Source organism: Diceros bicornis, chromosome 37 (genome assembly GCF_020826845.1).
Source record: "Diceros bicornis minor isolate mBicDic1 chromosome 37, mDicBic1.mat.cur, whole genome shotgun sequence".
NCBI classification, from domain to species: domain Eukaryota; kingdom Metazoa; phylum Chordata; class Mammalia; order Perissodactyla; family Rhinocerotidae; genus Diceros; species Diceros bicornis.
The window spans coordinates 16019700-16036761 of NC_080776.1; the positions used below are offsets into that span (position 1 = coordinate 16019700).

General features: G+C 40.4%; 1 protein-coding gene across 1 annotated transcript in view; it reads right to left on the reverse strand.

The window, feature by feature from the left end:
• Positions 1-294: 294 nt before the first annotated feature.
• Positions 295-17062, reverse strand: part of IRS1 (insulin receptor substrate 1) — a 59166-nt gene continuing 42398 nt past the window's right edge. The window contains exon 2 of the mRNA XM_058533109.1: positions 295-1499. The gene's annotated coding sequence lies outside the window, so the exon portion shown is untranslated. The remainder of the gene's footprint in view (positions 1500-17062) is intronic.

The window sequence follows — 17062 nt, forward strand, 5'->3', positions numbered from 1 at the left end:
CAATATCTTTAAGTACGTTCATTGCCATTTCTTTTTCACAAGGAAAAATTCCAAGATGTGTGTACTTTCCAAACAAGAAAAGGATTAACATTTTCACTGCTGGCTAGATGTTTCAATAGCAGGTCATTATGCTTTGATGTGCTCTTTGTACACTGGGTTTGATTGACGAATCACTAATAGGCCAGTACCCACCAGGGCAAATGGGCCAAATTATATTTGGTTAAATAAGGTAACACTGGAAGTTTTCCAAAAACATGAGATAAGGGTCTTAAGGAAAGTGACATGTAGCCCTGGTCATGATAAAAAACACTTTCTGGAATTTTAATTTCTGGTTAGAAATTAAAGACAAGTAGTCACTTGTCTTACCATCTTTCTTGAGACCATGCAGGAAATGAAATACCCTAACGTGTGCACAGAAAAAAATGGTGGTAATGGACCAGGAAGCTTACAGAAGTCGGGGGAGGGGGAGAAGAAAAGATCAACAGTCTCTAGTTTATTATGAATAGAAAGAAATTTCCAGAATTTACAAACACCCACATTGTTCATTCCAAAGAGAGCTTTTGATTTGAAGGAATCACCCATGTTTCCTCTTCTTTACAGTATATACAATGGAAGACTTTGATCTCCTTTTCTTATAATTTTGCTTCCATTCAATTGCCAATTTTAAGCTGACACTTGAAAATACCCAGTAGACTATATCATTCTTCAGTTTAATTAACATGGCCTATTGCCTTACAGGAAAAATACAAAATTAAGATCAATTCTTGTAAGGATCTCACCTCAACATCAGGGCTATATTACAAGAGATAGTATCAGCAAATAAATCTATACAATTGAGAATCATCTATGGCACTAGGATTCTTATTATATTATTTTTCTGAATTACAGTCTTAAAACAAGGTTCGTACCCTATCCATACCTGTTAGCCTTGTTTTAAGCATTTGCTTCACTCTTTACAACAGAACATTGTATACCTCAGTTCCACATCCAAAAAAAAGATGTGCTGTAGGAAATGTTACATTTTAATTAAAAAAATTACACATATGAATCAAAACCTATGTTAAATATTTAATACTCTCTCCACCCAATGCGAACAGTTTTGTATGAAATAATTTACAATGATGCTTTGTCGTACACAGTTTCAGCAGCAGATGAAATAAACGTATCTTGTAAATGCAATGAGAGTAAACCCATTCTCTCGTGGCATGGTGGTGGGCCCAACAGCTCATGTGGCCAGCTAAGTCCTTAAGGTTGAAGATGAAGTTTATGCAGACTCATTGTTCTGGTGTCACAGTGCTTTTTTGCTTGGCACAATATAGAACGTGCAGTTCAGTCAACGAACTCCTGAGGATTGTTATAAAGTAAACAAACTGAAATGATGCATCGTACCATCTACTGAGGAGGAGGATGTGAGGTCCTGGTTGTGAATCATGAAATATTTAGAGTCTGGGTACCCATGAGTTAAAGGAGGATTTGCTGAGGTCATTTAGGTCTTCATTCTGAAAAGGAAAAAGGAAGAATTCGTCACCACAGCATCTCAAAATGCATCACGTTTTTAGGATTTTTCTTTAAAAAGGGGGCAGTATCACCGGCCCAATGGCGTTGCAGTTAAGTTGGCACGCTCTGCTTCAGTGGCCCAGGGTTCACAGGTTTGGATCTGGGGCATGGACCTACACACCACTCATCAAGCCATGCTGTGATGGTGTCCCATATACAAAATAGAGGAAGATGGGCAAGGATGTTAGCCCAGGGCCAATCTTCCTCAGCAAACAGAGGAGGATGGGCAACAGTTGTTAGCTTAGGGCTAATCTTCCTCACCAAGAAAATAAAAAATAAAATAAAATAAAAAGCGGGCAGTATCAGATAAACTGAAGTTACAGCAGAAACAGTACTGTGTGCTTAAAAAAAAAAAATCAACTGTATTTTTTTTCTTTCAAAATCCAAGAGTCTAAAGCAATCACAAACTCAAAATAATCAACATTAGACCAGTAAACAAATCGATGTGATCTGGAGGTTTCAGAGGTTCAGCAACACAAAAATACAAAATGCTTTGATGTTCTTATGATCAAAAGAAAAATGTACATATAGTTATTGTGTAAAACTACTACAAAATATGGTAAGCAGGTTACAGTCATGTTATGCTTAATCTTCTTTTGGTTAAAAGTCAACGGCAGATTTTAGAATTTGAAGTTGCAGGGCCTAACATTACAAAATCTGCAATCAGTTTTTGAAGTGACATTGTTTGCCCTGAGAATTTTAGATGTAAAAGGAGACCCAAGTGAAACAGACCTAGTTAATCATTAAATAAAAAAAGAAAGGGATTCTGATTTAGATCTAATAGAAATAAGTAATTCTGGCAGAAGCACAACATTTCTTCTATGCAGTTCAAGAAGGCAGACCTCAGGGGGCATTATCCATTCCCCTCCAGAGAGGAAACACTTTTTTCAACCTCATAAAGCCTCTTTTGACCTCAAGTATTACACTAGATGGTCCTTCTGAGGTCCATATTTTTCAAGTATTCAAAAGTTGTCTATAAATATCAATATTTATAGAACGTCCTGAACAGTATGTGGCACAGGGTAATCAATAAAAACTTGCTGAAGGAATAAATGGTTGCATTAAGTACCCTGGAGGATACGAAGTTGAATTCTGCTACAGGCCCTGCTTTCTAGAAATTCTAGAAAGTAAGGTAAGCTCCGTTCATAAATAGATAGAATACAAGGTAGAAAGGGGGTGAATTCCATGATAGATGCACACGAAAGAAGCTCTAGATGCACGGAGGAGGGAAAGAATCCTTCTAGCTAATATAAGGGAAGTACCTTGCTGACACATTTGGCTCAGTTTGGAAGAAAAGGAATAGTTTGGGGATGTGGAAACAGGGATTGTATCTATCTTGCTTTAGTGTTGCATCTGCAGAGCTTAGCATAAGGGCTGGCACGTAGCAAGTACTCAAGAAATATGAGTTAAATGAATGATAGGGACAAAGCACACTTCCCACTGAGGGCACATGATAAAACAAGGCCCAGGGGGATGAGAGCGCAGGCAAGGACTGGCCAAGTGAAGAATGTGGCTTCCCTGGAGAACACGGTATCTGAGAAGCAGTCGAAGGAGTTAAGTCTACAAATGTAGGTTGGGGTAGATGGTGAAGAACCTTGAATATCAAGTCAAGACGTCTTTATCTAAGTGCGGGGATAACAAGGACATGCTTTGTGACACAATCAACGTGCAGCAGTAATAATCCATGTCAGCTACAAGGATAGTGATGGATTCTAAAATTCACTCCACGTACACGTTGACCAATATAATTTTTTTCTCTCTCTCTGTCCTCTTCAAAGGAGAGGACGGCTGGGATCAGTAAGCATTCACTATTTACGTAATGGCTTTCAGGTAAGTTGGAGTTTACCAAATAAGGAGTCTAGTTTTACGAGCAGATTTCATTTATTTTAAAATATTGACTCCACTCCTAAACAACAGTCTGTTTTTCTACTTACAAATAAAGACTTGATATGGAGACACCAATGTAGAGACAAAAAAGCACTCCAGGCATCTCTCTTAAATTGCCAGAGAAATAGGATTTACTTTGTGTGGTTCCTACAAGTGAAAGGAAAATCCATCCTTTCAAAAACCCCGGAGAACCATCTCCAGATCTCTTGACTTTCAAGTTTCTCCTGAACTCATATTGTGATCTATCAGAATGTTCCTACCAGAATATCTAGATACGGCTTAACACAGCTTCCACAGCTCTGGGCCTACAATTAGGAAGGAAGCCCATACTTTATTATAAGGGCAGAGACACACAAACTGCCAAAGATAAAATGGGGGGAAAGTGAAGGTCACACTCATGCTTTCATTTTACATCTGGCTTTCATCCAGAATGGCTGAATGAACAGCTTAACCCAGGAACACACTGTATCCAGTTCTGTCATCCTGTACGCCAACCTGCACAGATGCAGAAGGGCGGAAATTGGGGGCCCTACGAGGAAAAAAAAAATATGACTTCACTGGATGCTGAAATCTACTGCTTTGGGACACTCTTAAACCGTCCCTGTAATTTTCCACAAGTCTGTATGTTCAAAGAGCAGGAAATAAAAGGATATATCAATTCCATAATATACCTTCCCTCTAAAGTCTTAGAATATTACTTCTCAAAGCCTTTCATCATAAATCCTGATTAATACATGTCTCAGCCACTAACGCTACCAACCGGTGCCATCAACTTAGGAGTCTATGAAAAAGTGCAAGTGGGAAGTGGGAGGTGACACGGACATGGAGGGGATGGGAACAGAAGGCTCTAAGGCAATAGAGGCCTGGAAAAGTTTAAAGGGAAAGTCTGAAGTTCACATCTGTTTATCTTTGTACAAGGATGTGTGTGTGTGTACATAAGTTTAGCTACTGAGTAAATGACATGGATTTTTAACAGACATCCATCAATGAGAAGTGTCCTTCACTGCAGCCACCTTGGGGTCTGCGTACTTATTCCAATCATGCAGCCATTGTTCGAAGCATCTCTGGAATGCCTTCTCAAGTTCCCATTTCTTTTTTGCAACTGCCTTCTCCGCCTTGGGCATATTCTTTTGAATGGTCTCTATAGCAGCCAGTCTAGGGCCTTTGAGGGCACATTTGATTTTTGGAGACAACCAAAAAGCTTTGCGAGCCAAATACGGCAAATAAAGGGGCTGATTAAGCTGGTAATGGTTCCCAGAGAGGTATTTTCTATAGCCAAAGAACTCCAAAACTCAAGTTCTGAAAACATAACTGTTCACAATTGCTCTGATGAGTTTTGTTGGAAATGAACTCTCATAACATGATAGACAGACCGTAGCATATGCTTCATGGGACTTAAGTTCATCTGCCTCTACCCCTGCCTCTACACATTTGCAATCAAGAAGGCTGGGCTTGAATAAAGCAACTCAAAGAAAAGCAAACATGTATATCATACATTTTTGTAATTTAGGAATATGTTTTTTAAAAAAAGCAATACCCATACTAGGCTTCTGCAGTCATCCAATTCAATAAATATCTGTTGAGTGACAAATAAAAATGCAATGATAAAGACTACCATAAGCACTGAACAGGAAGATATGGGTACAAGTATGTTTAATGCACTTTATATATATAACCCCAACTGACTCCAACCAACCATATGAGGCAAATATTGCTATGAGGTTTTACAAATACAAAAACTCATTCGTAACACGCACAAATTGGAAACAAAAAAGCAAAACATTTCCTTGGAGAAGAGCTGTGCAAATATCAAATGGTGATGTTCCTGTGATATGTTCTCTCTAGTTACACCATTGGGGAATAACTTCGGAACCCAGAAATACAATGCACCTGTCAGGAGATTTAGCAGCAGGAAATTGCATTTTGACAAAATTTCATCACCACATCAGCATCCACTGTACTCTTCGTGTGTCTTCTCGTAAGATAAAACCCACTTAATCCTGTTGCCAGTAATGAAAAATGTAATTTTTAAAGCATTATCAAATAAGTCAACACTTGAGCAATGCTACTTGAGACCTATGGATTATTGTATTATTGCATCCGGGAGGAATTTACATCTTCTGGGACTGGACCCACTTAAACTATGCCTACTAGAGGGGAAAACAAATAAAGCTTCTGCTTCCGTTCACACTGTCTCAGCCTACTGATTAGTCTTCACTGTGAAAGCAGCTGAAAACAGTATAAGGTTATGACATAAATACAGTAAAGGGATCCACACCCTTTCAGTAACGCATTTTTAGTCAAACTCATTGACTAAAAGTTTTTATCTTGTATTTAAACGCCTTGAAACTTCCTGCCAATTTGTTGAGTCAAACGCAACATAGTTATAAATATCTGGTTAGAGCATTACCAGCAGTTTCCACTTTTACTAAGAAAATAGGAGTGGAATATTATAATTTGCTTGGCTATTGTCATATACTAAAATGTAGCCAGAAAGTAACTCTTCCTCATCCAACTAGGCTTGGAAAACAAATGTCCATAGTAACGACTTTTCTTCAATGGAGATCATTGTTTGTAATCCTATATTGTAGATTCAACTAGAAAAATTCATATAAATAAATTCCTCCACTTAAAGAAATGTCTCAAAACAGCGTATTTCTTTTTATCTTAACATAAACAGCTGTGACTTAAAAAAAATTCTTGAGTATAATATAGAAAATTTAGAAAAGACAGCAAAATGTAAAGAAGAAATAAACATTACTTGTAATTCCCATTCCTGGGAAAACCACTATTCAGCTGTGGTTCTAATTTAACTATTTACTTAAAGGATTTGAACTTTTAAAATGCTGCATTTAATGTCAAAAATGTTTGAATAGGAGAGGAAAATAATGTTTCAATCATATTTAGATCTTTCCCCATTTGTCAAAATCTGTGATGAGAAAATACGTGAAATGTTAAAACTAACTTTTTAAACCTTCTAGGTTTTCTATCGCTTTCCCATCCTCCCAATTCATTATGTGTGGGGAGAAGTACAGCAGTTTGAAAGCAGAGAAAGCCTCTGAATTCAGTCAAGTCCTTAAGTGAATGGCACAGGCAAACTATTTGGAAGAACCAGGAGGAAAGAAGGACTCTTCTCAGAGGAGAAAAAGATTCCCCATTTCAACTGGGAATAGAGAGAAAAAAGATGGAAGGGATGTCAGAGCAGAGAGGTCGGTAGGTAACTCTGCTCCTTGTAGGAGGCTGAGCACGGCACCCGTGACATCTCTCTATATCTTGTCTTCCCAGCTCTGTTGATTTTCACACACTTGCATTCAACTGCATATCACTACTATGACCACAATTCATTTCCTCAGCTACCTCATTGATGCTGATGCAATTAATTCAAGGTACCACTAATTTAGAGCCCATCAAGTCTTCTAGAATGCTTACAAATTAATAAAACACTGCAAAAGTATTGTTCTTAAGCATACCTGAAATCTGGCAAATGGCCCAGTAAATATTTTTTGTAATCATCAGTATCAAACACATTTCTAGTTTCGGTAGTGTCTAGGTGTTCCTCATTTTAATACTCACACCACGCAATCTCAGAGGGATACACGAGACCACTGATCCATTTGATGGACTGTGAAACCCCTTATTAAAGGAATTTCCTGGCTTAGAGTTTGGCTTCTACCATGTGGGTTAGATGGTGGCGTCTAAGGAGGAAGCAGCATTCCCAGCCCAGCTCTGTTAGCTATGGTATCACCCAAGGAAAAAGGAAAGAAAAGGTAAATCCAGAGAGCTTCAAGTTTGGGACATTAGGCGAATCTCTGTTTTTCACAAGGTACATCTGGGAAGTGTGGGGACAAGCTGAGATTCTGGGAAAGAACAGACCTAAGTGGGGGAAAAGCATCTGTTTTAAAGCTTTCAGACCATAATCACCATTTAAAAAAAAAAAAAAAACATCAAGTTAGGATTGAACTAAAGAACTGAAGTTAGAGGTAAGACCATGATATTTGCTACTTGTTGAAAGGAGAAAGAGGATGTAGCTAAAGAAAGGAAACCAATATCTTTTAAAATAGGCCAGAATTGAGCTGGAAAGACTTGGTTTCATGGTCTTAAATGGCAAAGGGGAACTGACCAGCCAAGCCAAGTGCTTTAATGGAGCTGCTTAAATAGCACTTTCGCCTGGTGCAAGTCACATGGGCGAGGGCTGGTGAAAATAACAAGGTTGCTGGCCAGCCCTCCTCGTGTGCAGGTTGCCAAGGAAGAAAATTCAGGGAGGGCTGCCAACATGTGAGAGGGCATCTTGCTGCAGTTCCCCTTTTGTCCCAGGGAAAGACCTTCTGGCAGGGCTGGTGACTCCAGGAGACCACCAACGAAGAAAAGCACACGTGTTATGAAAAGGAAGGACGAGAAGGAGTGACCGAGGAGCCCACCATCAAGCCTGTGGGCTACTGCTGTGGTCCCACCAGGGTGAATTCTGTCAGCACTGGGGATTTCTCCCTCCCCAGCAACAAAGGGCAGGAGAAGGGTCTGGAAGCTTTTCAAGAGGGTTAGGGATTTATGGTGAAGATAGATGAAAACACAACATATGGCTGTCAACAATTAAATGTATTCTGTCAATGATATATTTAGGAAATCTGAATAAACACTCAGAAATCTTTTAAGCCAAAGAATATTCACTTCAATTATTTCCCATTCCTTTTATTAACAGGAGCATGCTGAGAAAACAAAGGATAATTAACAGATAATTAATGATAAAGTAAATGGAAGTCAACACCATAAAAGCCCCCTCCAAAAAGATCAACACAATGTCTCCAATCTCTCTTCTACCAAAATTATAATATGTCTGCACGTATATGACAGGCAAGGTAGAGAAACTCAGAAAAACAATCCCTCTATATTTCAAGTCAGACCACATGTGCTGTGGGACAGGAAGCTTTAATTTTAACAGACCTCAACCAAAATAAACCTGTTACTTGAAGACATGAAAGTAATATGATATCCTCTTCCCTACCTGAGAAAGTCATAAAAGTCAGCCTTTCTTCTGCTTTCATGGGAGCGATTTCTGCAGTATTTTTTCCCTCCCAGGAATTACATTCCAGTTCTGAGGTTAATATTGTAATTTCACATCACTTTTTTTTGGGGGGGGGGGCGCGGAATGTTTAGAAATATAGGATATAGGTTTTATTGGTCTGGCTTTGATACAAACCAGTAGACTTAAATGAAAATCACAACTTAGTTTACAATGTGGTGTAGAGATAGTAAAAAAGTGTTTGCAATACTGTTTCTGTAATTAGGCAAAAGGGACTCAAGCCGACCTTCTCCCACTGCTTTTAGTTTTTTGGTTAAACACTAAATAGATTTCATTTTCTTTGCCCTCTCTCTGGAGTCGTATCATAAATTGCTTCAAGAAAGCAAGGGCCTGATTTTACATTTGAGTAATTGTCCGGCTACCCAATTGTCTCTTATCAACCATCATCAGCTTTTCCGTAATAGCACAGGAACCAGAACACAGAACAAGCGTTCACACAGACGGCCCTGGGTTTGCAGCGGGCTGAGGTAAGGATCATTAACACCACTGACATCACTTCTGGCAGCCGGAGAAAAGGGAAAACCTGTGTTTAATCTATTTCCTACTCACCACAAGTCTTAGCCGGAGTCCCCGATAATATGGGTTGTGGTTGACTTTATGGAAGAACTCAGTAATGCAAGAAAAATGTACTGAACTGAACAAGCCTCTTGTAAAGGAAACACGAGGTACCTCAGCTGTGTGCCCTTGATCTCTTTCCCGTAGGTTTTTTGGTCATTCAACTGGCCTAACAGAAGACAGGGCCATTCCCAAGGGTTCTTATGAAAGTCGAGCTCAGAAGACGACTTTCCCTATTACACACACCTAATTATTATCTCCTGGAAACCATCAGCACAGATCACAAACAAAGAGATTTCAGCCTTTGTCTTCCTTCTTGCTTTGAGAGTACTAAGGGGGAAATGTTGGGAAGAATTTAATCTGGGATTCTTTGAAGTTAAGTGAGCTGTTTTGTTTTGTTTTAAGCGGTCTAAATAAGGAATACTCTCTGAAACTGGTCATAAATATATAAGTATATGGCAGCATATTTCAAATGTATTCAATCCACAATTCTCATTCATTTTACCTTAAGAATTCTTGTTAAAGAAATGCAAGTCTTAAAGATTTCTGGGCTACGAGAGCGATTCTTAAACAAAAGTCAATGTTCAGGAGGTTAGAAAACCGTATTGTCCATTTTAGACTACAGAAGCCACAGGTGGGACCTCTACTTAATTGGGCTACGTTAAAGACAAGCTCTAACATTGCTTGCAATAAAGTAATGCAATAAATGTGTGTTTCCCTTGAGCTGCCACTACTTGAGTGATACGTGAGTGACCTGTATACAATTTTGAATTCAACAACGTAATTGAGGAAACTCAATCCAAAAACGGTTATTTTGAGAATGAAGATGGAGCTATGACATGGCTGTTCTGCTTTTTAAAGACAGCTCAGTTTTAACTCAAAACTTATTTCCAAGTTAAAATTTAAAAGGAGACTAAGACAACTTACATTATCTCTCCTTGTTCTTTGTGATTTTGAGTAAGTTACTAACCCTCCTAAATCTCAATGTTTTCATCTATCACGTGGAGATACCAGTACCCATTTCACAGAGCTATCATTGAGGTTAAATGAGATACTACACAAAAAAATCTTATCATTGACATAATAAGCCCTTAAACATTAGCTCTCATTGTAACTACTCGTTAAGAGCTAGAAATCCTTGGATCGCATATCTTCTCCTGATACCTGAACACACGCCAGCCAAAATGCCCTGGTGGAACGAGCAAGCAAGAATGAATGCACAGACCAGATGCCAGCCAAGGACTGATGCTGAAGCCAAGATTAGGATGTGTCTTGGGAAGAGAGACCAAGCTATTTCAGAGAGAAGATGGATATGGGGGAAACGCCAGAGCAAAAAGTGAAAGTAGTAGTAGTGAAGCTAAAAAAGAGGACCCTGTGATACGATTTTAGACAAAGACCTGCCTACCTACACAAGGAACAGCATGAGTTAAGTATTAGGACTAACGGCATTAGCGTATCTTTGAGTGTATCTGAGACTCACGCTCTCTACAGAGACACCGTGGAAAGGCCACATCGACTGCTTTCCCAGAAGAAATGAGAAGCTTGAAGCCCCCCACGCTTTCTAAGTCAGCGAAGGAAAGACCTATAATGCTCCAAGAAAGAATTTACAAAGAATTCTCATGAACAGGCTCACATGGATGTTCAGCGAGATTCCTACGCACTATTTCCAGGTTCTAAAGCATGTTTCTAATTGTCGGGGGGAGGAACTGGGTGGCTTTTGTTTCCGCATTCTTTTCCCCAATCTCTCATCTGAGGGAACTGAACAGGAGTGTGACCCAGCCAGTCAATGCTGCCCGAGTAACTTGATGAAAAACTGAAATTGCTGCCAGATGCACACATCTAATCGCTGGCAGCTGCAAGAGGGAAAAAAATCGGAAAGATAATCTGAAATAATTGATAATGTATACATTGCTTGCATCTCGAAGGTCTCTGAAGCAGACAATGGTGCAGATTTCTAACCAAGCGCAAACACTTCTTGACTGTCTCGGATAAGGAGGCAAAAGTCTTCCAGCTGACAAAGAGGGGCTGGACTTCCACCCGCTGACCCCAAAACTCCAGGTCCTTTGCTTTCATCTTTCAAGTCTCATTTCCACTTCGCTCTTGTTCTTCTCTCTTTTCTCCATTATCTGACATCTCAGCCTTTTTAACTTGGAAGGTGGCATTTGCTGAGTTCTCGCACAGCACGCCGAATTAAACTGCATCGCGTTATTGTGGTGCTTAGCTGGCTGCCTGGCTGAACTAGAAGCATCCTGAGGACAGTTCCGCCACATTCTTAATTAAGAGGTGGTGACAACTCCTAACTAAGGGATCCTTATTAAGAATATTTACCAGTGAGGGGCTGGTGAGGGGCTCACCGTCCCAAGGGAGATAAATGGGGTCTGTGAAGGTGACCCTCAGGCCCACTGGAGTGCCAGGCAGGAGCCACCTGGACTTCAGCTGAAACATGCCTGTGGGGCTAAACCCACTTCTCTTTACAGAGACCTTCTAGCCTCTAAGCATTTCACTAAATCTCTAGAGCAATAGTTCTCAATTTGGGTGGGCAGGAATAATTTCTCCCCCTAGGAGACATTTGGTAACACCTAGAAACAGTTTTGGTTGTCACAACTGGGGTTGGGGTGAGGTAGGAGAGATGCCATTGGCATCTAGTGGGTAGAGGCCAGGAATACTACTAAACATCCTACATTGCACAGGATGGCCACCTGCAACAAAGAATTATCTGACCAAAATGTCAGCAGTGCTGAGATTGAGAAACCATGCTTCAGAGCTATTGCCTTTAGCTGAGGAATGGAGGAAGCCACCAAATATGCTTGTCCACTGCTTCTGGGGTCCGCACCAGTTCTAGGGATGAGTATGAGGGAAGAGATGTTCCTGTTCTGAGGCCCTCCTTTATTTCTGACTGCCATGCCACGGCTTCAGAGTCCCAATGTGTGCCTGCCATGCACATGGCCTTTCCCAATTTATCACTGATGGAAACTTACCAATGCTGTGTCCCATTCCATCACGACCTTTTACTAGATTACAGCTAGTTAATCTGATTAACCAGTCCTGGCCCATGTTTTCATGTGTCCCTCCTCCAAAGGAAAACAGGAACCTTGTGGATGCAATGTAAAAGCAAGGAGTAAAAAGGGGCGAATATCAGGCATTATGGAGGCCAAAGCAACAGAGTTTGGGCAAGACTAGCAGGGTGTGATACTGCTTCACCTCTTCCGACCATGAAAGCGAGATCGACCCACAAGGAAACACACATTTTCTCTCTCCCAGGTTTGTATCTTCACCCAACTTAGCCGGTGCCTTCTGTATGGTCTTGGACAAGTCCTTTGACCTCATTTTGCCTTCACAATTTAATAAAATGGAGAAAATATCTAGTCCTCACACAATCATTGACAAATCCAGCGAGAAAACAGAGAAGGTCATTGTGAACATGAAGATGCTTTCCTTATGCTACTTGTGACTATTAGTCCTGCTCATTCCCCTTCAAATATCTGGGACTAAAACAAAATTAAGGATAGGTCCCCTCTGTTCCAGAATTAGTTGACTTTTTAAAATAAATCCACTAACTTGAAGAGGCTACTTCTAAGTCAGAAAACTGTCTCCTACATGTTTTTTTTCACTTCATGAAATAAATACCCACCTTGGAAGATGATTTATTACCAAAAAAAAAATAGTCAAAGTACAAGACTGCGATAGAAATTCCAGCTGCCGTTTCTAAGTATAAGATGTTTTCCCAGGAAGACACTTTTAGGTCTGTTTTCCCTAAACTTAAAACTTGAACAAAAAGCAGAGTTGGGGGGCAGGGCACATCATCAATGAGAGTACACAGCGTTCAAAATTCTAAAAATTAGACAAGGAACAAAAAGAACAAGTTGATTTCCAGGTGGTTAAATACAAAGTTTTTGAGATTGAACCCTAAGGTAATGGTAATAAGAACAGATCCTCTTTAAATACAGCCACAGAAGCTGCTGTGGTCTACAGTACACAAAGAAAACAATAGCTTCTATTCTTTCTAGCCTGTAGCCTGAGACGCTGACAAAATGCCTTCAAAATAAAACCGAACCACGCAATTTCGCCATTACTATCCAACAGCGACAGGCTATAATTAACACTTAATTAACAGCCCTATGATGAGCTTTGCTTAATGCTGCTCAAAAATTGCCTTAAATTTTTTCCATAAAACGATGTCACACATGGACAATGGGCTACCTCTTTGGTTTCTCCAAAAACTTTCCTTCTGTCACAATATAAGAAAGAGCATGACTAGGTCAATGTCACGTCAAGCCTTATTCTTCAGAGATCTCCTGTCTTCTTGTCCTTCCACTCTGAGCTCTCCTCACTCCCAACCATCGGCAGTACCCAACAGGGCCCCTAAACATAGCCACTGACTTGCCACACATCATTTCTTCTTGGATCCTCCCTAGAGAACTTCCAGTAGAGACAAAGGCCTTCCCAGAGTCTTTCAAAGAGAAGTGCAAGGATTGAGAGCAACCAGATCTTTGCTAATTCCCATTCTAACGCATAGATAGAGAAAGTCATTAGGAAGATGACTTGGGAACCGTTTGATGTAAGTAAATAAGCTGGGACCCTTCACTCCGGAGGCCTTCTGCCCCTGCCTTTCGCCCTTTGGTGGTTTAGTAGCACTTCTTCCAGGGATACATCCAAGAAATAAAAGGACAACGCAACAAAAACTCAACTTAGCAAGTTTTTCCAGCTGAGAGTTATGAAAGTGGTAAGGAGGATCATACAACAACTAACCAAAATACACATGTTACAATTATTCCCATTTTTGTTTTAGATGCCCCATTCCTATTTCTACAGGCAACTTCCACAGCCTGACCAAGTCACTGTATAAAGAATTGATGCATTAATATGAACCGAACAATCAAAGCAGCCCCAGGCCTGGTATTCTGGGGACTTCCTTGATCATGTGGTTATTGTTAAGAATTAGAGTCATCATTAAATGAGTTGCCAAGCTCATGAAACTGTAGTTAGTAGATAGAGGTAAGACTTGGGATCTCCTCACCCCCAAAGTAGGACTCTTTCTAACCATGAGTCACTAAAATTTAATAGGCCAACTACTTAGAAAAACAAAATGATCCTAATAGAAGAAGAAAAACAGGGTGATATTCAGTAAAAGTGGGAAGCAAGATTTCTAGCAGCCAAGTCATTCAACTACAAAATGGAGACTTCTGCAGGTGATGGGAGTAAATATATAGCAGAAAAAGACCCCCCAAAAAAGTCTCTGAAGACTACCAATTCATTGTAAATAAAGAATACACATCAATTTAGTTTGAAATATTTTAACATCATGGGTATTAAATTAACAAGTATGTAAGACAAATGCTTGCTAAAAATATTTCCACTCTTCTAGTACCAAGTGTAGATTTGGTCTCCACTGTCAAGGCATACTAGAGAAAGTGCAGAGTACATAATAACCAAATTATGAAGAGATAAAATAAAGCAGTGCTTGTCAAACTTTAATGTGATAGGATCTCCTGGGATTTTGTTAAAACGCAGATTCTAATTCTCTAGGTTTGAGGTGGGGCCCAAGATTCTGCATTTCTAACCAGCTCCCAGGTGACCCCAACGCCGATGGTCTGAGGATCACACTTTGAGTAGCAAAGGAGTAAAGAACCTCAAATGAAGCGGGAAACATACTATTTAATTTATAAACAAGAATAATAAGAGGGCTTAACTTAGAAAGAGGGCTGCAGTATAAGCCATCTGTTCTCCACCTCCATACAGTAAATGGGTTTCAACTGCAGAACCAGCTTTGAACTGGAACAGGAAAAAAAATTTCCAGGTGGAAAGGTTCTAGAACAGTTAACTGGAGAAGACTGAGAAAGCTCCGCCTTGGGGGCTCTTGAACAACACAGAAGATCTGGATGATTGCAAAGAGGACACTGGGAAAGACAACAATAGCTAGAATTCCTTAAAAGACTCCACACTGGTGGGTTTACACCCTTCTTGCTGTTCAGGCTAAAGGATAAGAGACTGTTGGATTGGGGGCCGCCCCGTGGCTTAGCGGTAAAGTGCGCGCGCTCCGCTGCTGGCGGTCCTGGTTCGGATCCCGGGCGCGCACCGATGTACTGCTTCTCCAGCCATGCTGAGGCCGCGTCCCACATACAACAACTAGAAGGATGTGCAGCTATGACATACAACTATCTACTGGGGCTTTGGGGGAAAAAATAAATAAAAAACAAATAAATAAATAAATAAAAAAGAGACTGTTGGGTTGGGAAGAGGAGGATGGAAACTGTGAACCAGTACGCTCCTCTCTCTTTAACAAATGAATGCTGATTACTTTGATGTCTGGCGGTCTTGGTCAAGAGGAACTGAGTAGGGCCATGTGTGTTAGCTCACAGATGTTAGAACCAAAATAAACAGGCCTTCTCCATAACTCAATGAAATACATACACCCTGCCCTCCAGGCATCTTTTACCAAATAAACCACAAGGCGCAAATTGAAGGTTAGTTCCCAACATCACATCTTTATTATTTGAGGGGACCAGCAGGTAGTGAAAACCACCAAATTGCCAACTCAGATCTCATCTCTCAAATAAATGAGTAGAACTGACATAATTAAATGACTGTAACAATCTACATCTTCAACTTGAAATATCAAAAGTACTGATATCAAAACATGCTCCCATTTTTCCATTGACCATTAACTTATCCTCCACAATCCTTCTTAAGAACAAGGATGATTCCACGTGCAGATATCTCACCCCTAGAACCACAGATGCGTGCAGAGGAAGATCCAGAATTAGCATATTTTGTGGTATCAGGGGAAGCATCAAAGCCATAATGACTCAAAGATACCAAAATTTGGAAAAGACTAAAAAATAAGCACAAAAAGATGGTCTGTATGTGCCAATAACTGCCATTCAGGTCAATAGACAGAAGCCAACTGGTCCCAGTTTCTACAGGAAGGCAAACAGCTTCGAGTCAAGAGCATGCCCTTCAGTCCTATTTATTAGGAAGTCAGTTACAAGATTCCATTTTGCCATCAATGAAGTTTTACAGCAGTGCGCAGGCCTCATCATTTGATGGCAATTTCCTTTACTGGTCCTGACCCTGTGCTCTGACCGGGCGGAACAGCTTTAGTGGCCTGGAAGAGAGGCCCTGGGAAGGCAAGCATAGGTTTCTAACGGCTTTCAGAGATGGTGGGAAAATGATGAGGTGACCAGAGTACACCCCAAGAGCTAATTCCAAAACCACTGCTGGGCAGTGCAATTCACATGCCATTGCCATTCACATGAGTTGTTTTCCTAACCAGTTGGGACGGAGTGAGAACACGTCACCAAGGGCTACGGGATACAAAAGGAATGGAAAACGCCTGCAAGGCACTTACTGTCAGACCCATGTGGCCAGAAGACAGCGGTAGGACCCCAGCACCCCCAGTGCCACTTACTGGCACTCAGATACTTGATCAACCTCACTGAGCTGCAGTTTCTGGTAAAATGGTGATAAAAGTGCCTAACTCATTGGGTTGTTGTAAGGATTAAATGAGATGATGACTGTAAAACACGTGGCACAGACTCTGACAATTAAGCAATTATAGAACAGTTCATTCATTCCATCCAGCAGCAAGAAGCCACCAGAAACGATCGTGGGAGGGGGACGGTAGAAAGAGGAACTGAAAGGGGATAGAAGGTGCCTGACACTGAGGCTCTCTGCTCTTTGCAATACTGCTAATGTGTCTGCAGAGAGGAGCACCTCAAAAAATGGTGTCATTGAAACCCCACAATTACCCTCATCATATGACACCACAGGTCTTAAGGAATATTGTCCAAGTTACAACTGTTTTATCACTGGGCATGAAGGTTCTTCCTATTTTGCTTTGAACTCATATTTTTAATAGTTGATCCATTATTTAAAATGGATTGTCCTTAGCAATTCTAAAGCACCCTAAACTTTTGTACCCTGAATTTTATACTTCATTAGCTGAAACATATAATTATATCTAGGCATGGTAGAATCATACCCTAC